The 24,285-nt window shown below is 46.8% G+C and overlaps 19 non-coding genes and 4 pseudogenes across 19 annotated transcripts; 21 read left to right on the top strand and 2 right to left on the bottom strand.

The window, feature by feature from the left end:
* Positions 1-4,188: 4,188 nt before the first annotated feature.
* Positions 4,189-4,352, top strand: LOC134950491 (U1 spliceosomal RNA). Its single transcript, XR_010183401.1, has one exon. It is a non-coding gene; the product is annotated as a U1 spliceosomal RNA (small nuclear RNA).
* Positions 4,353-4,504: 152 nt separating this feature from the next.
* LOC134952767 (U1 spliceosomal RNA) lies at positions 4,505-4,667 on the top strand. Its single transcript, XR_010185197.1, has one exon. It is a non-coding gene; the product is annotated as a U1 spliceosomal RNA (small nuclear RNA).
* A 673-nt stretch (positions 4,668-5,340) lies between these two features.
* On the top strand, positions 5,341-5,504 carry LOC134951922 (U1 spliceosomal RNA). The gene has a single exon (XR_010184568.1). It is a non-coding gene; the product is annotated as a U1 spliceosomal RNA (small nuclear RNA).
* A 152-nt stretch (positions 5,505-5,656) lies between these two features.
* On the top strand, positions 5,657-5,819 carry LOC134952325 (U1 spliceosomal RNA). The gene has a single exon (XR_010184875.1). It is a non-coding gene; the product is annotated as a U1 spliceosomal RNA (small nuclear RNA).
* A 671-nt stretch (positions 5,820-6,490) lies between these two features.
* LOC134950490 (U1 spliceosomal RNA) lies at positions 6,491-6,654 on the top strand. The gene has a single exon (XR_010183400.1). It is a non-coding gene; the product is annotated as a U1 spliceosomal RNA (small nuclear RNA).
* Positions 6,655-6,806: 152 nt separating this feature from the next.
* On the top strand, positions 6,807-6,969 carry LOC134952516 (U1 spliceosomal RNA). Its single transcript, XR_010185022.1, has one exon. It is a non-coding gene; the product is annotated as a U1 spliceosomal RNA (small nuclear RNA).
* A 671-nt stretch (positions 6,970-7,640) lies between these two features.
* LOC134951599 (U1 spliceosomal RNA) lies at positions 7,641-7,804 on the top strand. Its single transcript, XR_010184309.1, has one exon. It is a non-coding gene; the product is annotated as a U1 spliceosomal RNA (small nuclear RNA).
* A 152-nt stretch (positions 7,805-7,956) lies between these two features.
* LOC134953097 (U1 spliceosomal RNA) lies at positions 7,957-8,119 on the top strand. The gene has a single exon (XR_010185427.1). It is a non-coding gene; the product is annotated as a U1 spliceosomal RNA (small nuclear RNA).
* Positions 8,120-8,790: 671 nt separating this feature from the next.
* Positions 8,791-8,945, top strand: LOC134953432 (U1 spliceosomal RNA; annotated as a pseudogene).
* Positions 8,946-9,090: 145 nt separating this feature from the next.
* Positions 9,091-9,232, top strand: LOC134953487 (U1 spliceosomal RNA; annotated as a pseudogene).
* Positions 9,233-9,927: 695 nt separating this feature from the next.
* LOC134951916 (U1 spliceosomal RNA) lies at positions 9,928-10,091 on the top strand. The gene has a single exon (XR_010184564.1). It is a non-coding gene; the product is annotated as a U1 spliceosomal RNA (small nuclear RNA).
* A 152-nt stretch (positions 10,092-10,243) lies between these two features.
* On the top strand, positions 10,244-10,406 carry LOC134952324 (U1 spliceosomal RNA). Its single transcript, XR_010184874.1, has one exon. It is a non-coding gene; the product is annotated as a U1 spliceosomal RNA (small nuclear RNA).
* A 671-nt stretch (positions 10,407-11,077) lies between these two features.
* On the top strand, positions 11,078-11,241 carry LOC134950489 (U1 spliceosomal RNA). Its single transcript, XR_010183399.1, has one exon. It is a non-coding gene; the product is annotated as a U1 spliceosomal RNA (small nuclear RNA).
* Positions 11,242-11,393: 152 nt separating this feature from the next.
* On the top strand, positions 11,394-11,556 carry LOC134952514 (U1 spliceosomal RNA). The gene has a single exon (XR_010185021.1). It is a non-coding gene; the product is annotated as a U1 spliceosomal RNA (small nuclear RNA).
* A 671-nt stretch (positions 11,557-12,227) lies between these two features.
* Positions 12,228-12,391, top strand: LOC134951598 (U1 spliceosomal RNA). The gene has a single exon (XR_010184308.1). It is a non-coding gene; the product is annotated as a U1 spliceosomal RNA (small nuclear RNA).
* Positions 12,392-12,543: 152 nt separating this feature from the next.
* On the top strand, positions 12,544-12,706 carry LOC134953095 (U1 spliceosomal RNA). Its single transcript, XR_010185426.1, has one exon. It is a non-coding gene; the product is annotated as a U1 spliceosomal RNA (small nuclear RNA).
* Positions 12,707-13,377: 671 nt separating this feature from the next.
* Positions 13,378-13,532, top strand: LOC134953431 (U1 spliceosomal RNA; annotated as a pseudogene).
* Positions 13,533-13,677: 145 nt separating this feature from the next.
* LOC134953486 (U1 spliceosomal RNA) lies at positions 13,678-13,819 on the top strand (annotated as a pseudogene).
* A 695-nt stretch (positions 13,820-14,514) lies between these two features.
* Positions 14,515-14,678, top strand: LOC134951915 (U1 spliceosomal RNA). The gene has a single exon (XR_010184563.1). It is a non-coding gene; the product is annotated as a U1 spliceosomal RNA (small nuclear RNA).
* A 152-nt stretch (positions 14,679-14,830) lies between these two features.
* LOC134952678 (U1 spliceosomal RNA) lies at positions 14,831-14,991 on the top strand. The gene has a single exon (XR_010185150.1). It is a non-coding gene; the product is annotated as a U1 spliceosomal RNA (small nuclear RNA).
* A 672-nt stretch (positions 14,992-15,663) lies between these two features.
* On the top strand, positions 15,664-15,827 carry LOC134950896 (U1 spliceosomal RNA). Its single transcript, XR_010183733.1, has one exon. It is a non-coding gene; the product is annotated as a U1 spliceosomal RNA (small nuclear RNA).
* Positions 15,828-17,887: 2,060 nt separating this feature from the next.
* LOC134952005 (U1 spliceosomal RNA) lies at positions 17,888-18,050 on the bottom strand. Its single transcript, XR_010184632.1, has one exon. It is a non-coding gene; the product is annotated as a U1 spliceosomal RNA (small nuclear RNA).
* Positions 18,051-18,202: 152 nt separating this feature from the next.
* LOC134951628 (U1 spliceosomal RNA) lies at positions 18,203-18,366 on the bottom strand. The gene has a single exon (XR_010184333.1). It is a non-coding gene; the product is annotated as a U1 spliceosomal RNA (small nuclear RNA).
* Between the last annotated feature and the right edge of the window lie 5,919 nt (positions 18,367-24,285).

The following is a 24,285-nucleotide window of genomic DNA, read 5'->3' as shown; positions in this document are numbered from 1 at the left end:
TTCGGAATATTTGGATATGGGATACTCAACCTGTATTACTTTTTTCTGCTACTGGTTCTTTACCTATGCAAACAAGCATCTGACTTGCCTTTCCTATTGCTTTGTTACATTGCTCACCTGAAATAGTAATACTTAGATAGCTTTCCTTTTGCCATTATAATGCCCTTCATATTATAGTTAGCCTTTGTATTTTTGAGACGTGTATGATTTTGCATTTTTTGGCATTAAATGTTGCCATGTTCTTGACCATTCCTCTAGTCCAGGGGCGGAACTGCCAGAGACAACGGAGTCAGTTGCCGCCGGGCTCCAGCCCTAACGGGGCTTCCTCCATTGCCCTCCGGCTGTTACGTGCCCTTCCTATTAAATAGACAAAGGCGCTACCAGCAGGGTCTCGCAGTTTGTACATTCCATGCCGTAACACCCTTCTTTCCACCTTTTTCAAGACCCAGCCCAGCAGCCTCGCCGCTGCCACCACCGCTAGCTGCAGCACTGCCAGCGGTGGGGTGCCCCTGCTTCTTCTCACACCACAGATAGCTGGGCAGCACTGCAACTGCCTGCCTGATTGCTCCGCCCCCTTCCGGCTCCCAAGCACCTCTGCTGCCCAGTGATCCAGGAGCCTGCTGCTAGGAAGAAGTGGCCGAGCTTCAGCAAGCGAGTCTGGACACTGGCGGAGGAAGCCATGATAACCAGATAATGGGGAGTGGAGAGCCAGTTCCAAGGTAATACTTTATACAGCTGGTTGAGATCCTGGTCGGTGGATATGGATTCCAAGAAAACCCTGGAGGTGCTTCCTTTCAAGGGAGACACTCTCTTTGGAGAAGACCTCAATAAGATTGTAGCTGATCTGGCTACTGCTAAAACAGCTTGCCTACCTAGTATGACTCCTACCACGCAGAAGGCTAAAAGTACTTTCCCTTGGCCCTTTCATCCTCAAGGTAAAATGTACCCAAGGTCAGGCATACCCAAAGCAAGCTCATGCTTCCAGACCTGCCAAGCCCAGACTGAAGCAAGCCTGGGCTGCCCATCAGCCTGCTTCCAAAACGGACAAGCCTGCCACATGACGGTGCAGGCCTCCCTCTGGGGGATCCCAGGGTGGGGGGCCCGACTTCTAGGTTTGGCATAATTCTAAGCTAGAGAATTCTGTTTGGAGCTCACCTTGTACTTTGTGAAGAAATAATCAGCATTGTGGCTGAGCAGATACATGTAGTGTGTGGCTGCAAACTGCATGGATCTGCTGCGTTGTACTGCTGATACTTTTTTTTTCAAAGTACCAATAGCTTCATATAATGTTCACAATTTTTATGCAGGATCAAATAGCTCAATAGGTAGGGTGTTTGATTAGAATTCAACAGGTTATAGGTTTGAATCCTGGGTATGGTAGTTTGAGATGTGTTATTTAATAAAGTATGTTGTTCTGACTGCCGGCATCCTATCACCTGGGATATCATACTAAATAAATGGAGTTGATCAATTTTTTTTATTTTTTTTTTAAACTAGGGACAATTTCCAGATACTTTTCTTTATAACTGAGATTGCCCCCTGGAACTTCACATCAGTTGACAACTATGCATGAGTGGGCAGTGCTTGCTCTGGATCTGCCCACCCATTTATGTGCCGTCATAAAAGAAAGCACAACTGACAGTTATCCTGGGCGTACACTACACAATTATCTGTCAGGCTATCAATCCAGTCTGGATGGATGGAATGAAAATCTGGTAATGTATCGGAGCAAATGTCAATTAACCATTTGCTCCCAAACACTAGAAAAGTGGTCAAAAATGGTCATTACACAAATTGGTTAAACCCAAAATTTAACCAATTTGTTTAGGGGACCATTTTTGTCCATTTTCTAGTGTTTGAGAGTAAATCGTTGATGGTCATTTGCTCACATAGATAACCGGATTTCTATTCCAACCAGCCAGTGTTGGAGATATGGTCTGCCAGATTACATAATGCATACCAGAGCCATAACTAGACTTTTTGGTGCCCTGTGACAGATAATTATATGCGCCCCCCCCTCCCCATTTTTGCAATATGGACAAAAGGCGCATGCCTTGTGGGAAAGGGACATAACAAGATTGGTCTCAGAGAAAGCACATGAGATATGAAGATATATCTAGTATACTTGACACTCAATGGTTTGTGGTATTGCCGGGGTGCCCTCCTTAAATGCATATACAGTCACACATGGCGTGTTTGTGCAAATGGCATATCAGCAGTCAGCACTAACTGGTGACATGCCATTTGTACAAGTAAGCCATGTGTGACTAATATATAAACATACTTTATTAAATAACACCTCAAACTATCATACCCAGGATTCAAACCTATAACCTGTTGAATTCTAATCAAATACCCTACCCATTGAGCTACTTGATCCTGCATCTATTCTAACCTCCAAAAACAGATTCAGTTGCATTTTCCAGCGTGTTTTGTTTGCGCCTTTGCAAATGTCTTACATCGACAAACTTATTTAGTACTATTTTGCAAATAGGGTTACATTGTCGCAACATTGTGTTCCCTAATTGCTTGATTTTTTTAAATGCAACAATTGATAAAGACACCTGATAATTGCTCTGTGGAGTCTTATTTTGTGTCTACTTCTTATCTACATTTAATTCCCTACCTCTAATCAATGCATTTTTAAATGCTGGGGGCTGCCAGGACGTGAGGCCTACCTAGACTTTAGATCTGAATTTGAATGTACTTGTGAACTAACTTAATTTCCTACTTCTAAATTCATTCCTAAATTCACTACTTACATTAATCCTGTAGTTGGGCATTTTGAGCCTTCAATTGTGGGCATTGTTTTGTGTCCAGACCAGCAGCTGGTGGTGTGCATTTGCTGGAAAGGCATCGAAGACCTCCGATATGCTGCATCTCCTGATGTGTGTCTCCCTCAAGTGGCTGTCAGCAAATGCATGCTAGACACCCCATTCCAAGCTGATTGTGACATCACGGAACATGCATCATAGAACAGGCATGCTAGAATATGGGTCTTCAACCTGCGACCCTCCAGCTGCTGTGGAACTACATATACCAGCATGCCCTGCCTCAGTTTTAGCATACCTTAATAGCAAAACTGTGGCAGGGCATGCTGGGATGTGTAGTTTCACAGCAGCTGGAGGGCCACAGGATGAAGACCCATGTGCTAAAGCCAAGCCGCAGGTACATTGAATGCTAGCAAGCTGAATATTTAAATCCTTTTTATTCCGCAGCATTCCAATGTGGAAGATTCCATGGAACCAGAGATCCTTCCATTGAGAAGGACATGCTGCCTGGATGACTACACTGTGCAAATTAAATCACGGAGCCAGTTGGCTTGTGGGTGGCTCTGGTCACTGGGTGGTTGGGTGGGTGGTGTGTCAGAGGTGGAGCACATGCAAATGATTGTGTATCATCCAGCTAGTGAGAGAGAAAACTCATGCAGGAGTGTGCCTGCTTGTCAGTGGGTTATGCACCTTTCCAGACGTCAAATCTACATGGAGCAGCTGGAGAGGACAAGAGCAGGTTTGCAAAATATAGACAGAAGAGCTCTCCAGCCTAGTTTGCTGTCTGTTTCCACTTCTCTTTTCTTGAGCCGCTCCCTTCTATGCCCTTGCGCACTATCCTGACTTCTCCCATCTGCTTACTTTGTGCCTTCCAACGCACAATGCGAACTACAGGTAGTGCTGCAGGGCCCACACCCTTTTACTTGCCATACAGAGCAGCTCTGGAGCTGTTACAGTGCCCAGCTTCTGCAAGAAATCAGCTTGAATGCTTCAGGGGCTGGGGCATAGCCAACATGAGCCCCACACCGAAGGAGGGTGGAGGTGTTTAATGCGAACTAGGGGTCATCCAAGCGCCGCAAAAGGCCGCCATGCCCTGCACGCCCCTTTTCTCTTTTCATATGCAGACGAGGGTTGAAGCCAACTTTGACCCACTGCTTGGATGACATCACCATATGCAAATCCATCTGCTGCAGGCCTTCCCCCAGGAATGCTTGCACTAGTTGTTGCATTTGGTTTGTTGTTTGGGGGTGCTTCAGTATTAGGCAGCCTTCTGCCCTCCCATGTTCATCTGAAAATATGTGTTCTCCCTGCAGTTGTTGTCCCCAGATGAGAGTTCCCTTGTGCTGCCTCAGTTGAATCTTCTTAACTTGACAGAGATGTGCCTGAGCAGCGGCCCTCCCCAGCCCTATCCCAAATCATACTTATTTTGCATAGGAGATACCATGGTCATGAAGATTGTTCTCCCAGGGTGAGGTTCATTCATTGCATTCTGGGTATGCTGACCCCTGTGATTTCCCCAAATGTGGGAAACTTGACTGCATTATTTGTGGTAGTGGGGGACTGTGTTTGTGCTTTCCTCTGGTCAGCTCTGGTAAAAGTCAGATTTCTTTGTCTCAGATCTTCCTCTAGCCTTGTTCTTCTTTCGAGAGTTCCCTTGTGCTGCCTCAGTTGGATCTCCTTCACTTGACAGGGGGGTGCCCAAGCAGCGACCCTCCCCAGCTCTAGCCCAACTCCTACTTACCTGCCAGGTGAGATACTATGATCATGTAGGTGCTTCTCTCAGGGCAAGGCTCACCCATTGCACTCTGGGTGTGCTGCCCCAGTGATTTCCCCAAATGTGGGAAACTTGACTGCATAATTTGTGTTTCCACTGGTCGGCTTTCATATAATTCAGATCTCTTTGTCTCAGGTCTCTCTCCAGCCTAGTTTGCAGTCTGTTTCCACTTCTTTTTTTTTGAGCCCCTCCCTTCTATACCCTTGTGCACTATCCTGATTTCTCCTCCTGTCTGCTTACTTTGTGCCTTCCAATGCACAATGCAAACTACAGGTAGTGCTGCAGGGCCCACAAACTTTTACTTGCATTACAGAGCAGCTCTGGAGCTGTTACAGTGCCAAGCTGCTGCAAGAAATCAGCTTGAATGCTTCAGGGGCTGGGGCATGGCCAACATGAGCCCCACACCGAAGGAGGGTGGGGTGTTTAATGCGAACTAAGGGTCATCCAAGCGCCGCAAAAGGCCGCCATTCCCTGCATACCCCTTTTCTCTTTTCATATGCAGATGAGGGTTCCAGCCAACTTTGGCCCACTGCTTGGATGACATCACTGTATGCAAATCCGTCTTCTGCAGACCTTCCCCCAGGAATGCTTGTACTAGTTGTTGCATTTGGTTTGTTGTTTGGGGGTGCTTCAGTATTAGGCAGCCTACTGCCCTCCCATGTTCATCTGAAAATATGTGTTCTCCCTGCAGTTGTTGTCCCCAGATGAGAGTTCCCTTGTGCTGCCTCAGTTGAATCTCCTTAACTTGACAGAGATGTGCCTGAGCAGCGGCCCTCCCCAGCCCTATCCCAAATCATACTTATTTTGCATAGGAGATATCATGGTAATGAAAACTGTTATCCCAGGGTGAGGTTCATTCATTGCATTCTGGGTATGCTGACCCCTGTGATTTCCCCAAATGTGGGAAACTCGACTTCATTATTTGTGGTAGTGGGGGACTGTGTTTGTGCTTTCCTCTGGTCAGCTCTGGTAAAAGTCAGATTTATTTGTCTCAGATCTTCCTCTAGCCTTGTTCTTCTTTCGAGAGTTCCCTTGTGCTGACTCAGTTGGATCTCCTTCACTTGACAGGGAAGTGCCCGAGCAGCGACCCTACCCAGCTCTAGCCCAACTCCTACTTACCTGCCAGGTGAGATACTATGATCATGAAGGTGCTTCTCCCTGGGCAAGGCTCATCCATTGCACTCTGGGTGTGCTGCTCTTGCGATTTCCCCAAATGTGGGAAACTTGACTGCATAATTTGTGTTTCCCCTGGTCGGCTCTCGTATAATTCAGATCTCTTTGTCTCAGGTCTCTCTCCAGCCTAGTTTGCTGTCTGTTTCCACTTCTATTTTCTTGAGCCGCTCCCTTCTATGCCCTTGCGCACTATCCTGACTTCTCCCGTCTGCTTACTTTGTGCCTTCCAACGCACAATGCAAACTACAGGTAGTGCTGCAGGGCCCACGCCCTTTTACATGCTTTACAGAGCAGCTCTGGAGCTGTTACAGTGCCCAGCTGCTGCAAGAAATCAGCTTGAATGCTTCAGGGGCTGGGGCATAGCCAACATGAGCCCCACACCGAAGGAGGGTGGAGGTGTTTAATGTGAATTAGGGGTCATCCAAGCGCCGCAAAAGGCCGCCATGCCCTGCACATCCCTTTTTTCTTTTCATATGCAGACGAGGGTTGAAGCCAACTTTGACCCACTGCTTGGATGACATCACCATATGCAAATCCATCTGCTGCAGGCCTTCCCCCAGGAATGCTTGCACTAGTTGTTGCATTTGGTTTGTTGTTTGGGGGTGCTTCAGTATTAGGCAGCCTTCTGCCCTCCCATGTTCATCTGAAAATATGTGTTCTCCCTGCAGTTGTTGTCCCCAGATGAGAGTTCCCTTGTGCTGCCTCAGTTGAATCTCCTTTACTTGACAGAGATGTGCCTGAGCAGCGGCCCTCCCCAGCTCTATCCCAAATCATACTTATTTTGCATAGGAGATACCATGGTCATGAAGATTGTTCTCCCAGGGTGAGGTTCATTCATTGCATTCTGGGTATGCTGACCCCTGTGATTTCCCCAAATGTGGGAAACTTGACTGCATTATTTGTGGTAGTGGGGGACTGTGTTTGTGCTTTCCTCTGGTCAGCTCTGGTAAAAGTCAGATTTCTTTGTCTCAGATCTTCCTCTAGCCTTGTTCTTCTTTCGAGAGTTCCCTTGTGCTGCCTCAGTTGGATCTCCTTCACTTGACAGGGGGGTGCCCGAGCTGCGACCCTCCCCAGCTCTAGCCCAACTCCTACTTACCTGCCAGGTGAGATACTATGATCATGTAGGTGCTTCTCCCAGGGCAAGGCTCACCCATTGCACTCTGGGTGTGCTGCCCCTGTGATTTCCCCAAATGTGGGAAACTTGACTGCATAATTTGTGTTTCCCCTGGTCGGCTCTCGTATAATTCAGATCTCTTTGTCTCAGGTCTCTCTCCAGCCTAGTTTGCTGTCTGTTTCCACTTCTCTTTTCTTGAGCCGCTCCCTTCTATGCCCTTGCGCACTATTCTGACCTCTCCTGTCTGCTTACTTTGTGCCTTCCAACGCACAATGCAAACTACAGGTAGTGCTGCAGGGCCCACACCCTTTTACATGCTTTACAGAGCAGCTCTGGAGCTGTTACAGTGCCCAGCTGCTGCAAGAAATTAGCTTGAATGCTTCAGGGGCTGGGGCATAGCCAACATGAGCCCCACACCGAAGGAGGGTGGAGATGTTTTATGCGAATTAGGGGTCATCCAAGCGCCGCAAAAGGCCGCCATGCCCTGCACGCCCCTCTTCTCTATTCATATGCAGATGAGTGTTGAAGCCAACTTTGACCCACTGCTTGGATGACATCACCATATGCAAATCCATCTGCTGCAGGCCTTCCCCCAGGAATGCTTGCACTAGTTGTTGCATTTGGTTTGTTGTTTGGGGGTGCTTCAGTATTAGGCAGCCTTCTGCCCTCCCATGTTCATCTGAAAATATGTGTTCTCCCTGCAGTTGTTGTCCCCAGATGAGAGTTCCCTTGTGCTGCCTCAGTTGAATCTCCTTTACTTGACAGAGATGTGCCTGAGCAGCGGCCCTCCCCAGCTCTATCCCAAATCATACTTATTTTGCATAGGAGATACCATGGTCATGAAGATTGTTCTCCCAGGGTGAGGTTCATTCATTGCATTCTGGGTATGCTAACCCTTGTGATTTCCCCAAATGTGGGAAACTGGACTGCATTATTTGTGGTAGTGAGGGACTGTGTTTGTGCTTTCCTTTGGTCAGCTCTGGTAAAAGTCAGATTTCTTTGTCTCAGATCTTCCTCTAGCCTTGTTCTTCTTTCGAGAGTTCCCTTGTGCTGCCTCAGTTGGATCTCCTTCACTTGACAGGGGGGTGCCCGAGCAGCGATCCTCCCCAGCTCTAGCCCAGCTCCTACTTACCTGCCAGGTGAGATACTATGATCATGAAGGTGCTTCTCCTAGGGCAAGGCTCACCCATTGCACTCTGGGTGTGCTACTCCTGCGGTTTCCCCAAATGTTGGACACTTGACTGCATAATTTGTGTTTCACCTGGTCGGCTCTCGTATAATTCAGATCTCTTTGTCTCAGGTCTCTCTCCAGCCTAATTTGCAGTCTGTTTCCACTTCTCTTTTCTTGAGTTGCTCCCTTCTATGCCCTTGCGCACTATCCTGACTTCTCCCGTCTGCTTACTTTGTGCCTTGCAACGCACAATGCAAACTACAGGTAGTGCTGCAGGGCCCACACCCTTTTACTTGCCTTACAGAGCAGCTCTGGAGCTGTTACAGTGCCCAGCTGCTGCAAGAAATCAGCTTGAATGCTTCAGGGGCTGGGGCATAGCCATCATGAGCCCCACACCGAAGGAGGGTGGAGGTGTTTAATGCAAACTAGGGGTCATCCAAGCACCGCAAAAGGCCGCCATGCCCTGCATGCCAATTTTATCTTTTCATATGCAGACGAGGGTTGAAGCCAACTTTGACCCACTGCTTGGATGACATCACCATATGCAAATCCATCTGCTGCAGGCCTTCCCCCAGGAATGCTTGCACTAGTTGTTGCATTTGGTTTGTTGTTTGGGGGTGCTTCAGTATTAAGCAGCCTTCTGCCCTCCCATGTTCATCTGAAAATATGTGTTCTCCCTGCAGTTGTTGTCCCCAGATGAGAGTTCCCTTGTGCTGCCTCAGTTGAATCTCCTTTACTTGACAGAGATGTGCCTGAGCAGCGGCCCTCCCCAGCCCTATCCCAAATCATACTTATTGTGCACAGGTGATACCATGGTCATGAAGATTGTTCTCTCAGGATGAGGTTCATTCATTGCATTCTGGGTATGCTGACCCCTGTGATTTCCCTAAATGTGGGAAACTCGACTGCATTATTTGTGGTAGTGCTTTCCTCTGGTCAGCTCTGGTAAAAGTCAGATTTCTTTGTCTCAGATTTTCCTCTAGCCTTGTTCTTCTTTCGAGAGTTCCCTTGTGCTGCCTCAGTTGGATCTCCTTCACTTGACAGGGGGGTGCCCGAGCAGCGACCCTCCCCAGCTCTAGCCCAACTCCTACTTACCTGCCAGGTGAGATACTATGATCATGAAGTTGCTTCTCCCTGGGCAAGGATCACCCATTGCACTCTGGGTGTGCTGCCCCTGTGATTTCTCCAAATGTGGGAAACTTGACTGCGTAATTTGTGTTTCCCCTGGTCGGCTCTCATATAATTCAGATCTCTTTGTCTCAGGTCTCTCTCCAGCCTAGTTTACTGTCTGTTTCCACTTCTTTTTTCTTGAGCCCCTCCCTTCTATACCCTTGTGCACTATTCTGACTTCTCCTCCCGTCTGCTTACTTTGTGCCTTACAATGCACAATGCAAACTACAGGTAGTGCTGCAGGGCCCACACCCTTTTACTTGCCTTACAGAGCAGCTCTGGAGCTGTTACAGTGCCCAGCTGCTGCAAGAAATCAGCTTGAATGCTTCAGGGGCTGGGGCATGGCCAACATGAGCCCCACACAGAAGGAGGGTGGGGGTATTTAATGCGAACTAGGGGTCATCCAAGCGCCGCAAAAGGCCGCCATGCCCTGCATACCCCTTTTCTCTTTTCATATGCAGATGAGGGTTCCAGCCAACTTTGGCCCACTGCTTGGATGACATCACCGTATGCAAATCCGTCTTCTGCAGACCTTCCCCCAGGAATGCTTGTACTAGTTGTTGCATTTGGTTTGTTGTTTGGGGGTGCTTCAGTATTAGGCAGCCTTCTGCCCTCCCATGTTCATCTGAAAATATGTGTTCTCCCTGCAGTTGTTGTCCCCAGATGAGAGTTCCCTTGTGCTGCCTCAGTTGAATCTCCTTTACTTGACAGAGATGTGCCTGAGCAGAGGCCCTCCCCAGCCCTATCCCAAATCATACTTATTTTGCATAGCAGATACCATGGTCATGAAGATTGTTCTCCCAGGGTGAGGTTCATTCATTGCATTCTGGGTATGCTGACCCCTGTGATTTCCCCAAATGTGGGAAACTTGACTGCATTATTTGTGGTAATGAGTGACTGTGTTTGTGCTTTCCTCTGGTCAGCTCTGGTAAAAGTCAGATTTCTTTGTCTCAGATCTTCCTCTAGCCTTGTTCTTCTTTCGAGAGTTTCCTTGTGCTGACTCAGTTGGATCTCCTTCACTTGACAGGGAAGTGCCCGAGCAGCGACCCTACCCAGCTCTAGCCCAACTCCTACTTACCTGCCAGGTGAGATACTATGATCATGAAGGTGCTTCTCCCTGGGCAAGGCTCATCCATTGCACTCTGGGTGTGCTGCTCTTGCGATTTCCCCAAATGTGGGAAACTTGACTGCATAATTTGTGTTTCCCCTGGTCGGCTCTCGTATAATTCAGATCTCTTTGTCTCAGGTCTCTCTCCAGCCTAGTTTGCTGTCTGTTTCCACTTCTATTTTCTTGAGCCGCTCCCTTCTATGCCCTTGCGCACTATCCTGACTTCTCCCGTCTGCTTACTTTGTGCCTTCCAACGCACAATGCAAACTACAGGTAGTGCTGCAGGGCCCACGCCCTTTTACATGCTTTACAGAGCAGCTCTGGAGCTGTTACAGTGCCCAGCTGCTGCAAGAAATCAGCTTGAATGCTTCAGGGGCTGGGGCATAGCCAACATGAGCCCCACACCGAAGGAGGGTGGAGGTGTTTAATGTGAATTAGGGGTCATCCAAGCGCCGCAAAAGGCCGCCATGCCCTGCACATCCCTTTTTTCTTTTCATATGCAGACGAGGGTTGAAGCCAACTTTGACCCACTGCTTGGATGACATCACCATATGCAAATCCATCTGCTGCAGGCCTTCCCCCAGGAATGCTTGCACTAGTTGTTGCATTTGGTTTGTTGTTTGGGGGTGCTTCAGTATTAGGCAGCCTTCTGCCCTCCCATGTTCATCTGAAAATATGTGTTCTCCCTGCAGTTGTTGTCCCCAGATGAGAGTTCCCTTGTGCTGCCTCAGTTGAATCTCCTTTACTTGACAGAGATGTGCCTGAGCAGCGGCCCTCCCCAGCTCTATCCCAAATCATACTTATTTTGCATAGGAGATACCATGGTCATGAAGATTGTTCTCCCAGGGTGAGGTTCATTCATTGCATTCTGGGTATGCTGACCCCTGTGATTTCCCCAAATGTGGGAAACTTGACTGCATTATTTGTGGTAGTGGGGGACTGTGTTTGTGCTTTCCTCTGGTCAGCTCTGGTAAAAGTCAGATTTCTTTGTCTCAGATCTTCCTCTAGCCTTGTTCTTCTTTCGAGAGTTCCCTTGTGCTGCCTCAGTTGGATCTCCTTCACTTGACAGGGGGGTGCCCGAGCTGCGACCCTCCCCAGCTCTAGCCCAACTCCTACTTACCTGCCAGGTGAGATACTATGATCATGTAGGTGCTTCTCCCAGGGCAAGGCTCACCCATTGCACTCTGGGTGTGCTGCCCCTGTGATTTCCCCAAATGTGGGAAACTTGACTGCATAATTTGTGTTTCCCCTGGTCGGCTCTCGTATAATTCAGATCTCTTTGTCTCAGGTCTCTCTCCAGCCTAGTTTGCTGTCTGTTTCCACTTCTCTTTTCTTGAGCCGCTCCCTTCTATGCCCTTGCGCACTATTCTGACCTCTCCTGTCTGCTTACTTTGTGCCTTCCAACGCACAATGCAAACTACAGGTAGTGCTGCAGGGCCCACACCCTTTTACATGCTTTACAGAGCAGCTCTGGAGCTGTTACAGTGCCCAGCTGCTGCAAGAAATTAGCTTGAATGCTTCAGGGGCTGGGGCATAGCCAACATGAGCCCCACACCGAAGGAGGGTGGAGATGTTTTATGCGAATTAGGGGTCATCCAAGCGCCGCAAAAGGCCGCCATGCCCTGCACGCCCCTCTTCTCTATTCATATGCAGATGAGTGTTGAAGCCAACTTTGACCCACTGCTTGGATGACATCACCATATGCAAATCCATCTGCTGCAGGCCTTCCCCCAGGAATGCTTGCACTAGTTGTTGCATTTGGTTTGTTGTTTGGGGGTGCTTCAGTATTAGGCAGCCTTCTGCCCTCCCATGTTCATCTGAAAATATGTGTTCTCCCTGCAGTTGTTGTCCCCAGATGAGAGTTCCCTTGTGCTGCCTCAGTTGAATCTCCTTTACTTGACAGAGATGTGCCTGAGCAGCGGCCCTCCCCAGCTCTATCCCAAATCATACTTATTTTGCATAGGAGATACCATGGTCATGAAGATTGTTCTCCCAGGGTGAGGTTCATTCATTGCATTCTGGGTATGCTAACCCTTGTGATTTCCCCAAATGTGGGAAACTGGACTGCATTATTTGTGGTAGTGAGGGACTGTGTTTGTGCTTTCCTTTGGTCAGCTCTGGTAAAAGTCAGATTTCTTTGTCTCAGATCTTCCTCTAGCCTTGTTCTTCTTTCGAGAGTTCCCTTGTGCTGCCTCAGTTGGATCTCCTTCACTTGACAGGGGGGTGCCCGAGCAGCGATCCTCCCCAGCTCTAGCCCAGCTCCTACTTACCTGCCAGGTGAGATACTATGATCATGAAGGTGCTTCTCCTAGGGCAAGGCTCACCCATTGCACTCTGGGTGTGCTACTCCTGCGGTTTCCCCAAATGTTGGACACTTGACTGCATAATTTGTGTTTCACCTGGTCGGCTCTCGTATAATTCAGATCTCTTTGTCTCAGGTCTCTCTCCAGCCTAATTTGCAGTCTGTTTCCACTTCTCTTTTCTTGAGTTGCTCCCTTCTATGCCCTTGCGCACTATCCTGACTTCTCCCGTCTGCTTACTTTGTGCCTTGCAACGCACAATGCAAACTACAGGTAGTGCTGCAGGGCCCACACCCTTTTACTTGCCTTACAGAGCAGCTCTGGAGCTGTTACAGTGCCCAGCTGCTGCAAGAAATCAGCTTGAATGCTTCAGGGGCTGGGGCATAGCCATCATGAGCCCCACACCGAAGGAGGGTGGAGGTGTTTAATGCAAACTAGGGGTCATCCAAGCACCGCAAAAGGCCGCCATGCCCTGCATGCCAATTTTATCTTTTCATATGCAGACGAGGGTTGAAGCCAACTTTGACCCACTGCTTGGATGACATCACCATATGCAAATCCATCTGCTGCAGGCCTTCCCCCAGGAATGCTTGCACTAGTTGTTGCATTTGGTTTGTTGTTTGGGGGTGCTTCAGTATTAAGCAGCCTTCTGCCCTCCCATGTTCATCTGAAAATATGTGTTCTCCCTGCAGTTGTTGTCCCCAGATGAGAGTTCCCTTGTGCTGCCTCAGTTGAATCTCCTTTACTTGACAGAGATGTGCCTGAGCAGCGGCCCTCCCCAGCCCTATCCCAAATCATACTTATTGTGCACAGGTGATACCATGGTCATGAAGATTGTTCTCTCAGGATGAGGTTCATTCATTGCATTCTGGGTATGCTGACCCCTGTGATTTCCCTAAATGTGGGAAACTCGACTGCATTATTTGTGGTAGTGCTTTCCTCTGGTCAGCTCTGGTAAAAGTCAGATTTCTTTGTCTCAGATTTTCCTCTAGCCTTGTTCTTCTTTCGAGAGTTCCCTTGTGCTGCCTCAGTTGGATCTCCTTCACTTGACAGGGGGGTGCCCGAGCAGCGACCCTCCCCAGCTCTAGCCCAACTCCTACTTACCTGCCAGGTGAGATACTATGATCATGAAGTTGCTTCTCCCTGGGCAAGGATCACCCATTGCACTCTGGGTGTGCTGCCCCTGTGATTTCTCCAAATGTGGGAAACTTGACTGCGTAATTTGTGTTTCCCCTGGTCGGCTCTCATATAATTCAGATCTCTTTGTCTCAGGTCTCTCTCCAGCCTAGTTTACTGTCTGTTTCCACTTCTTTTTTCTTGAGCCCCTCCCTTCTATACCCTTGTGCACTATTCTGACTTCTCCTCCCGTCTGCTTACTTTGTGCCTTACAATGCACAATGCAAACTACAGGTAGTGCTGCAGGGCCCACACCCTTTTACTTGCCTTACAGAGCAGCTCTGGAGCTGTTACAGTGCCCAGCTGCTGCAAGAAATCAGCTTGAATGCTTCAGGGGCTGGGGCATGGCCAACATGAGCCCCACACAGAAGGAGGGTGGGGGTATTTAATGCGAACTAGGGGTCATCCAAGCGCCGCAAAAGGCCGCCATGCCCTGCATACCCCTTTTCTCTTTTCATATGCAGATGAGGGTTCCAGCCAACTTTGGCCCACTGCTTGGATGACATCACCGTATGCAAATCCGTCTTCTGCAGACCTTCCCCCAGGAATGCTTGTACTAGTTGTTGCATTTGGTTTGTTGTTTGGGGGTGCTTCAGTATTAGGCAGCCTTCTGCCCTCCCATGTTCATCTGAAAATATGTGTTCTCCCTGCAGTTGTTGTCCCCAGATGAGAGTTCCCTTGTGCTGCCTCAGTTGAATCTCCTTTACTTGACAGAGATGTGCCTGAGCAGAGGCCCTCCCCAGCCCTATCCCAAATCATACTTATTTTGCATAGCAGATACCATGGTCATGAAGATTGTTCTCCCAGGGTGAGGTTCATTCATTGCATTCTGGGTATGCTGACCCCTGTGATTTCCCCAAATGTGGGAAACTTGACTGCATTATTTGTGGTAATGAGTGACTGTGTTTGTGCTTTCCTCTGGTCAGCTCTGGTAAAAGTCAGATTTCTTTGTCTCAGATCTTCCTCTAGCCTTGTTCTTCTTTCGAGAGTTTCCTTGTGCTGCCTCAGTTGGATCTCCTTCACTTGAGAAGGGGGTGCCCGAGCAGCGACCCTCCCCAGCTCTAGCCCAACTCCTACTTACCTGCCAGGTGAGATACTATGATCATGAAGGTGCTTCTCCCAGGGCAAGGCTCACCCATTGCACTCTGGGTGTGCTGCTCCTGCGATTTCCCCAAATGTGGGAAACTTTACTGCATAATTTGTGTTCCCCTGGTCGGCTCTCGTATAATTCAGATCTCTTTGTCTCAGGTCTCTCTCCAGCCTAGTTTGCTGTCTGTTTCCACTTCTCTTTTCTTGAGCCCCTCCCTTCTATGCCCTTGCGCACTATCCTGACTTCTCCCGTCTGCTTACTTTTTGCCTTCCAACGCACAATGCGAACTACAGGTAGTGCTGCAGGTCCCACACCCTTTTATTTGCCTTACAGAGCAGCTCTGGAGCTGTTACAGTGCCCAGCTGCTGCAAGAAATCAGCTTGAATGCTTCAGGGGCTGGGGCATAGCCAACATGAGCCCCACACCGAAGGAGGGTGGAGGTGTTTAATGCGAGCTAGGGGTCATCCAAGCGCCGCAAAAGGCTGCCATGCCCTGCACGCCCCTTTTCTCTTTTCATATGCAGACGAGGGTTGAAGCCAACTTTGACCCACTGCTTGGATGACATCACCATATGCAAATCCATCTGCTGCAGGCCTTCCCCCAGGAATGCTTGCACTAGTTGTTGCATTTTGTTTGTTGTTTGGGGGTGCTTCAGTATTAGGTAGCCTTCTGCCCTCCCATGTTCATCTGAAAATATGTGTTCTCCCTGCAGTTGTTGTCCCCAGATGAGAGTTCCCTTGTGCTGCCTCAGTTGAATCTCCTTTACTTGACAGAGATGTGCCTGAGCAGCGGCCCTCCCCAGCCCTATCCCAAATCATACTTATTTTGCATAGGAGATACCATGGTCATGAAGATTGTTCTCCCAGGGTGAGGTTCATTCATTGCATTCTGGGTATGCTGACCCCTGTGATTTCCACAAATGTGGGAAACTCGACTGCATTATTTGTGGTAGTGGGGGGCTGTGTTTGTGCTTTCCTCTGGACAGCTCTGGTAAAAGTCAGATTTCTTTGTCTCAGATTTTCCTCTAGCCTTGTTCTTCTTTCGAGAGTTCACTTGTGCTGCCTCAGTTGGATCTCCTTCACTTGACAGGGGGCTGCCCGTGCAGCGACCCTCCCCAGCTCTAGCACATGTAAGTTTGTTTTTATTTTACTACATTGTGGTTTGTGGCTCTATACCATGTAATGCATGTCTTTTAACAGTAGTCAAGTCTTCCAATGTGCTTGTTAGTGAAACCCAATACATAGCTTTATTTTATTTTGTTTCTTCAAATATTGAATGCATATGTCTTATAACTTTTTTTTTCAATATGTAAACATTTTTATTATAAGATTTTCAATGACACAAGTACATCCAAGTTGCAGATTATGGGTTGTGAAGGACAAATCAACCATATAAACAATTTAAGCAATTTAAATTGCATGCAGGTAGTAGAATATCAAACTCCTTGGATGAGAGTTGGTCGTAATAAACTAGGATAGAAAAGAATAAAGTAGAAAATAAGATTTTAAACCTACCGGTAAATCTTTTTCTCGTAGTCCGTAGAGGGTGTTGGGGACTCCGAAAGGACCATGGGGATAGACGGGCTCCGCAGGAGACATGGGCACTTTAAGAAAGACTTTAGTTCTGGGTGTGCACTGGCTCCTCCCTCTATGCGCCTCTATGCCACAGTTAGAGAAACTGTGCCCAGAGGAGACTGACAGTATGAGGAAAGGATTTTGTTAATCCAGGGCAAGATTCATACCAGCCACACCAATCACACCGTATAACTTGTGATAAACTACCCAGTTATGAGTACGAAAAAACAACATACTGTAGCATCAGTGCAGGACCGATGCAACTATAACATAACCCTTATTGAAGCAATAACTATATACAAGTATTGCAGAAGTAGTCCGCACTTGGGACGGGCGCCCAGCATCCTCTACGGACTACGAGAAAAAGATTTACCGGTAGGTTTAAAATCTTATTTTCTCTAACGTCCTAGAGGATGCTGGGGACTCCGTAAGGACCATGGGGATTATACCAAAGCTCCAAAACGGGCGGGAGAGTGCGGATGACTCTGCAGCACCGATTGAGCAAACATGAGTTCCTCCTCAGCCAGGGTATCAAACTTATAGTATTTTGAAAAGGTGTTTGAACCTGACCAAGTAGCAGCTCGACACAGCTGTAGTGCCGAGACCCCTCGGGCAGCCGCCCAAGAAGAGCCCACTTTCCTCGTGGAATGGGCCTAGACCGATTTCGGTAACTGCAATCCAGCCATAGAATGCGCTTGCTGAATCGTGTTACAAATCCAGCGAGCAATAGCCTGCTTTGAAGCAGGGGCACCAATCTTGTTGGTTGCATACAGGACAAACAGCGCTTCAGTTTTCCTGACTCTAGCCGTCCTGGCCACGTAAATTTTCAAAGCCCTGACCACATCAAGTAACTCGGAATCCTCCAAGTCACGCGTAGCCAAAGGCACCACAATAGATTGGTTCATATGAAAAGATGAGACCACTTTTGGTAGGAATTGAGGATGGGTCCGCAATTCCGCTCTATCCACATGGAACACCAAATATGGGCTTTTATGTGACAAAGCCGCTAATTCCGACACTCGCCTAGCCGAAGCCAAGGCTAATAACATGACCACCTTCCACGTGAGATATGTTAACTCCACCGTTTTAAATAGCGAGCAATCAACTCAGAATGACCCCCATAGTGTATTGCAAAAAAATATCTGTAAATCCAATGGTACCGTAAGTGCGGTATATACTCGCACTTCTTTGCGGGGCGAGAACATCTCCCCTAAGTGAAGTCAGCCCTATGAATAGAGTTTGTGTGATCCCTGTGCAGCAGTCACAGAAAGCTTTCATCTCTGCAGTTTGTCACTCAAATTACATTGTTGCATTTTTTCTAGAAGTGGATCTGAGAGCTGTTACCCGCAGACCAGCTACAATAATTATCCTGGGATAGTGCGCAAGGGCATAGAAGGGAGCGGCTCAAGAAAAGAGAAGTGGAAACAGACAGCAAACTAGGCTGGAGAGAGACCTGAGACAAAGAGATCTGAATTATACGAGAGCCGACCAGGGGAAACACAAATTATGCAGTCAAGTTTCCCACATTTGGGGAAATCGCAGGAGCAGCACACCCAGAGTGCAATGGGTGAGCCTTGCCCTGGGAGAAGCACCTTCATGATCATAGTATCTCACCTGGCAGGTAAGTAGGAGTTGGGCTAGAGCTGGGGAGGGTCGTTGCTCGGGCACCCCCCTGTCAAGTGAAGGAGATCCAACTGAGGCAGCACAAGGAAACTCTCGAAAGAAGAACAAGGCTAGAGGAAGATCTGAGACAAAGAAATCTGACTTTTACCAGAGCTGACCAGAGGAAAGCACAAACACAGTCCCCCACTACCACAAATAATGCTGTCAAGTTTCCCACATTTGGGGAAATCACAGGGGTCAGCATACCCAGAATGTAATGAATGAACCTCACCCTGGGAGAACAATCTTCATGACCATGGTATCTCCTATGCAAAATAAGTATGATTTGGGATAGGGCTTGGGAGGGCCGCTGCTCAGGCACATCTCTGTCAAGTAAAGGAGATTCAACTGAGGCAGCACAAGGGAACTCTCATCTGGGGACAACAACTGCAGGGAGAACACATATTTTCAGATGAACATGGGAGGGCAGAAGGCTACCTAATACTGAAGCACCCCCAAACAACAAACAAAATGCAACAACTAGTGCAAGCATTCCTGGGGGAAGGCCTGCAGCAGATGGATTTGCATATGGTGATGTCATCCAAGCAGTGGGTCAAAGTTGGCTTCAACCCTCGTCTGCATATGAAAAGAGAAAAGGGGCGTGCAGGGCATGGCGGCCTTTTGCGGCGCTTGGATGACCCCTAGTTCGCATTAAACACCTCCACCCTACTTCGGTGTGGGGCTCATGTTGGCTATGCCCCAGCCCCTGAAGCATTCAAGCTGATTACTTGCAGCAGCTGGGCACTGTAATAGCTCCAGAGCTGCTCTGTAAGGCAACTAAAAGGGTGTGGGCCCTGCAGCAATACCTGTAGTTCGAATTGTGCGTTGGAAGGCACAAAGTAAGCAGACAGGAGAAGTCAGAATAGTGGAGATAAGAAGTAGACGCAAAATAAGACTCCACAGAGCAGTTATCAGGTGTCTTTATCAATTGTTGCATTTAAAAAATCAAGCAATTAGGGAACACAATGTTGCAACAATGTAACCCTATTTGCAAAATAGTACTAAATAAGTTTGTCGATGTAAGACATTTGCAAAGGCGCATCCAAAACACGCTGGAAAATGCAACTGAATCTGTTTTTGGAGGCTAGAATAGGAAATGAGCATCGGTCCTACAAGTACTGAAAGCTCTTCTCCCATCTCCCTTTTCTGAAAAGCCATTTAATATATGGTTCCCAGATAGGGGACATATCAGATATTGCCTTTCAAAAGCAGCAAATATCATACCACTTCTATTGCCATCAAAGATAAACATTGATTGTTTTCAGATATTGGATTGAAAAAGCAGTCTTTATTGACATAAAGAAGCAAAAAAACATACATAAACATTACACACATAAGTACCGTTTTGCAGCACAGCCAAAACACAATACAAATGCTGTCGGTATAGTACAGTTCAAGAACTACAGCACAGGCCAGCCTACACTATAAATCATGAACTGCACTATACATTTAAACAATACAATAATACAACAGTTAATAAGGCTATGTGTGTGGAGTGTAAGAGGGTGAGGGAATCACAAGCCCGAAGCTTTATTGAAAGACAGACACATATAAAGGGAGGATTAATAAATACAAAGATATCCTTTACTATAGAATGTAGTCCAATCCGGTCTTTCAACTCTTCCACAACTGAAAAACGGATAGTGTTCCCAAGCCTTCCATCCTGGAATATCTTCAGTCTCTCGCCAATGAAGAAAACAATCCCTCCAGCAGACTCTTCAACCACGATACAAGATCACAGCCAAAAGGGCGAGAAGCAACTACACTTGCATTTAACCAAAATGGCTAAAACTTAGTGAAGGAAAGTGCAGTGCACCAAAACATAAGCTGACACAATCATGGAGAATGCGCCAGCATATATGCTCTTCTATCTATATTTTGCAAACCTGCTCTTGTCCCCTCCAGCTGCTCCATGTAGATTTGACACCTGGCAAGGTGCATAACCCACTGACAAGCAGGCACACTCCTGCATGAGTTTTCACTCTCACTAGCTGGATGATACACATTCATTTGCATGTGCTCCACCTCCGACACACCGCCCACCCAACCACCCAGTCACCAGAGCCACCCACAAGCCAACTGGCTCCGTGATTTAATTTGCACAGTGCAGTCATCCAGGCAGCATGTCCTTCTCAATGGAATAATCTCTGGTTCCATGGAATCTTCCGCATTGGAATGCTGCGGAACAAAAATGATTTAAACATTCAGCTTGCTAGCATTCAATGTACCTGCGGCTTGGCTCTAGCACATGGGTCTTCATCCTGTGGCCCTCCAGCTGCTGTGAAACTACACATCCCAGCATGCCCTGCCACAGTTTTGCTATTAAGGTATGCTAAAACTGAGGCAGGGCATGCTGGTATATGTAGTTCCACAGCAGCTGGAGGGTCGCAGGTTGAAGACCCATATTCTAGCATGCCTGTTCTATGATGCATGTTCCGTGATGTCACAATCAGCTTGGAATGGGGTGTCTAGCATGCATTTGCTGACAGCCACTTGAGGGAGACACACATCAGGAGATGCAGCATATCGGAGGTCTTCGATGCCTTTCCAGCAAATGCACACCACCAGCTGCTGGTTTGGACACAAAACAATGCCCACAATTGAAGGCTCAAAATGCCCAACTACAGGATTAATGTAAGTAGTGAATTTAGGAATGAATTTAGAAGTAGGAAATTAAGTTAGTTCACAAGTACATTCAAATTCAGATCTAAAGTCTAGGTAGGCCTCACGTCCTGGCAGCCCCCAGCATTTAAAAATGCCTTGATTAGAGGTAGGGAATTAAATGTAGATAAGAAGTAGACACAAAATAAGACTCCACAGAGCAATTATCAGGTGTCTTTATCAATTGTTGCATTTAAAAAAATCAAGCAATTAGGGAACACAATGTTGCGACAATGTAACCCTATTTGCAAAATAGTACTAAATAAGTTTGTCGATGTAAGACATTTGCAAAGGCGCAAACAAAACACGCTGGAAAATGCAACTGAATCTGTTTTTGGAGGTTAGAATAGATGCAGGATCAAGTAGCTCAATGGGTAGGGTATTTGATTAGAATTCAACAGGTTATAGGTTTGAATCCTGGGTATGATAGTTTGAGGTGTTATTTAATAAAGTATGTTTATATACTAGTCACACATGGCTTACTTGTACAAATGGCATGTCACCAGTTAGTGCTGACTGCTGATATGCCATTTGCACAAACACGCCATGTGTGACTGTATATGCATTTAAGGAGGGCACCCCGGCAATACCACAAACCATTGAGTGTCAAGTATACTAGATATATCTTCATATCTCATGTGCTTTCTCTGAGACCAATCTTGTTATGCCCCTTCCCCACAAGGCATGCGCCTTTTGTCCATATTGCAAAAATGGGGAGGGGGGGGCATATAATTATCTGTCACAGGGCACCAAAAAGTCTAGTTATGGCTCTGGTATGCATTATGTAATCTGGCAGACCATATCTCCAACACTGGCTGGTTGGAATAGAAATCCGGTTATCTATGTGAGCAAATGACTATCAACGATTTACTCTCAAACACTAGAAAATGGACAAAAATGGTCCCCTAAACAAATTGGTTAAATTTTGGGTTTAACCAATTTGTGTAATGACCATTTTTGACCACTTTTCTAGTGTTTGGGAGCAAATGGTTAATTGACATTTGCTCCTATACATTACCAGATTTTCATTCCATCCATCCAGACTGGATAGATAGCCTGACAGATAATTGTGTAGTGTACGCCCAGGATAACTGTCAGTTGTGCTTTCTTTTATGACGGCACATAAATGGGTGGGCAGATCCAGAGCAAGCACTGCCCACTCATGCATAGTTGTCAACTGATGTGAAGTTCCAGGGGGCAATCTCAGTTATAAAGAAAAGTATCTGGAAATTGTCCCTAGTTTAAAAAAAAAATTAAAAAAAATTGATCAACTCCATTTATTTAGTATGATATCCCAGGTGATAGGATGCCGGCAGTCAGAACAACATACTTTATTAAATAACACATCTCAAACTACCATACCCAGGATTCAAACCTATAACCTGTTGAATTCTAATCAAACACCCTACCTATTGAGCTATTTGATCCTGCATAAAAATTGTGAACATTATATGAAGCTATTGGTACTTTGAAAAAAAAAGTATCAGCATTACAACGCAGCAGATCCATGCAGTTTGCAGCCACACACTACATGTATCTGCTCAGCCACAATGCTGATTATTTCTTCACAAAGTACAAGGTGAGCTCCAAACAGAATTCTCTAGCTTAGAATTATGCCAAACCTAGAAGTCGGGCCCCCCACCCTGGGATCCCCCAGAGGGAGGCCTGCACCGTCATGCGGCAGGCTTGTCCATTTTGGAAGCAGGCTGATGGGCAGCCCAGGCTTGCTTCAGTCTGGGCTTGGCAGGTCTGGAAGCATGAGCTTGCTTTGGGTATGCCTGACCTTGGGTACGCTTTACCTTGAGGATGAAAGGGCCAAGGGAAAGTACTTTTAGCCTTCTGCGTGGTAGGAGTCATACTAGGTAGGCAAGCTGTTTTAGCAGTAGCCAGATCAGCTACAATCTTATTGAGGTCTTCTCCAAAGAGAGTGTCTCCCTTGAAAGGAAGCACCTCCAGGGTTTTCTTGGAATCCATATCCACCGACCAGGATCTCAACCAGCTGTATAAAGTATTACCTTGGAACTGGCTCTCCACTCCCCATTATCTGGTTATCATGGCTTCCTCCGCCAGTGTCCAGACTCGCTTGCTGAAGCTCGGCCACTTCTTCCTAGCAGCAGGCTCCTGGATCACTGGGCAGCAGAGGTGCTTGGGAGCCGGAAGGGGGCGGAGCAATCAGGCAGGCAGTTGCAGTGCTGCCCAGCTATCTGTGGTGTGAGAAGAAGCAGGGGCACCCCACCGCTGGCAGTGCTGCAGCTAGCGGTGGTGGCAGCGGCGAGGCTGCTGGGCTGGGTCTTTAAAAAGGTGGAAAGAAGGGTGTTACGGCATGGAATGTACAAACTGCGAGACCCTGCTGGTAGCGCCTTTGTCTATTTAGTAGGAAGGGCACGTAACAGCCGGAGGGCAATGGAGGAAGCCCCTTTAGGGCTGGAGCCCGGCGGCAACTGACTCCGTTGTCTCTGGCAGTTCCGCCCCTGGACTAGAGGAATGGTTAAGAACATGGCAACATTTAATGCCAAAAAATGCAAAATCATACACGTCTCAAAAATACAAAGGCTAACTATAATATTAAGGGCATTATAATGGCAAGAGGAAAGCTATCTAAGTATTACTATTTCAGGTGAGCAATGTAACAAAGCAATAGGAAAGGCAAGTCAGATGCTTGTTTGCATAGGTAAAGAACCAGTAGCAGAAAAAAGTAATACAGGTTGAGTATCCCATATCCAAATATTCCGAAATACGGAATATTCCGAAATACGGACTTTTTTGAGTGAGACTGAGATAGTGAAACCTTTGTTTTTTGATGGCTCAGTGTACACAAACTTTGTTTAATACTCAAAGTTATTAAAAATATTGTATTAAATGAACTTCAGACTGTGTGTATAAGGTGTATATGACACATAAATTAATTCTGTGAATGTACACACACTTTGTTTAATGCACAAAGTTATAAAAAATATTGGCTAAAATGACCTTCAGGCTGTGTGTATATGGTATATATGAAACATAAATGCATTCTGTGCTTAGATTTAGGTCCCATCACCATAATATCTCGTTATGGTATGCAATTATTCCAAAATACAGAAAAATCCGATATCCAAAATTCCTCTGGTCCCAAGCATTTTGGATAAGGGATACTCAACCTGTAATGCCACTGTATAGGTCCTTGGTACAGCCACATTTAGAATCCTGTGTTCAGTTCCAGAAGCCATATCTCAAGCGCCTTGAGTCCTGTTGGAGAAAGAGCACTATATAAATAAATAGTATCAAAATTTGTTTCACGGCACCCCTAGGCCAAAGTTTTTTTTATTGAGAAATTCAGAAAAAAATATAAAATTAAGTAAATTGTGTTTATAGCATGTCATCCTCAGGTTCAGTTATGTTGTGAGGGAATGGTTTTGCCAATTTAATAAAGTATAAATAATTTTAATTGGTCCTGGACCACCAAACTATGCTACCAGTGCAAGAACCCCAGTTTGGAAACTACTGCCATAAAATAAACCTTTTTTGTTTTTTTTAAACTACATGTAATACACCTTAGATA

This window comes from Pseudophryne corroboree, chromosome 8 (genome assembly GCF_028390025.1).
Source record: "Pseudophryne corroboree isolate aPseCor3 chromosome 8, aPseCor3.hap2, whole genome shotgun sequence".
Lineage (NCBI taxonomy): Eukaryota > Metazoa > Chordata > Amphibia > Anura > Myobatrachidae > Pseudophryne > Pseudophryne corroboree.
This window is presented reverse-complemented; position numbering and strand designations above follow the sequence as displayed.